General features: G+C 35.6%; 1 protein-coding gene across 1 annotated transcript in view; it reads left to right on the top strand.

Annotated features, from left to right (window-relative positions):
• Positions 1-1,060, top strand: part of SNX10 (sorting nexin 10) — a 31,155-nt gene that overhangs the window by 9,903 nt on the left and 20,192 nt on the right. The gene's annotated exons all lie outside the window — the stretch shown is intronic.

Raw genomic sequence — 1,060 nt, forward strand, 5'->3', positions numbered from 1 at the left:
TGACCTTGGTGTTACCAGCACCGTGCTCTCCCTAGTGAGCTAACTGGCCAGCCCATTGTCTTCAACTTCTTCACAGGATCTTCTGCAGAGCAAAGCTTTTTAGTTTTTCTGAAGTCCAATTTATTACTTTTCCTTATATGAATTGCTGTTTGGGATCAAATCTAAGAACTCTTTGCCTAGTCCTAGATCCTAAAGATTTTCTGTTTTTTCCTGAAAGTTTTATGTTTTACATTGAAATCTGTGATCCATTTTGAGTTAATTTTTGTGTAAGGTACAAGGTTTAGGTTGAGGTTCATCTTTTGGCCTATGGATATCCACTTGTTCCAGACCATTTGTTGAAAAGGCTGCTCCTCCATTAAAATATTTTTGTACCCTTGTCAAAAGTCAGTTGGACATATTTGTGTAAGTCTTTTTCTGGGATTTTTGATCTGTTCCATTGATCTACATATCTGTCTCTCTGCCTGTACCTTACTGTCTTGATTACTATAGCCTTAATATCAGGAAGGATTTCTCCCACTTTATTCTTTTGTTTGTGTTTTTTGGCAGCTGGCCTGTACAGAGATCCAAACCCTTGACCTTGGTGGTATAGCACCATGCTCTGACCAACTGAGCTAAACACAATGTTCTTTCCACTTTATTCTTTTTCAAAATTGTTTTGGCTACTCTAGGTTCTTTCCCTTCCCCTATAAATTTTAGATTAAGCCCATCTATGTCTTCAGAAAATATTAATGGGGTTTTTATAGAAATTGTGTTAAATCTATAGATCAATTTGGACAGAATTTATTGCTTTACTATGTTAGGTCTTCCAGTTCATGACCATAGTATGTCTCTTTGATTTCTTTCAACAGCATCTTGCAATTTTCAGCATAGAGAACCTGTATACCTTTTAAAAAAATCTTCTTTGCAGTTAATTAGAGGTTACCAGAAACTAGGGAGAAGGAATAATGGGAAGTTATTGCTTAATGGGTACAGAGGATGACAAAAAAGTTTTGGAAATAGAGGTGATGGTCTCACAGCATTTGAATTAATTCCACAGAATTGTATGTTTTAATTAATTAAT

This window comes from Galeopterus variegatus, unplaced genomic scaffold (genome assembly GCF_000696425.1).
Source record: "Galeopterus variegatus unplaced genomic scaffold, G_variegatus-3.0.2 Scaffold2932, whole genome shotgun sequence".
NCBI lineage: Eukaryota > Metazoa > Chordata > Mammalia > Dermoptera > Cynocephalidae > Galeopterus > Galeopterus variegatus.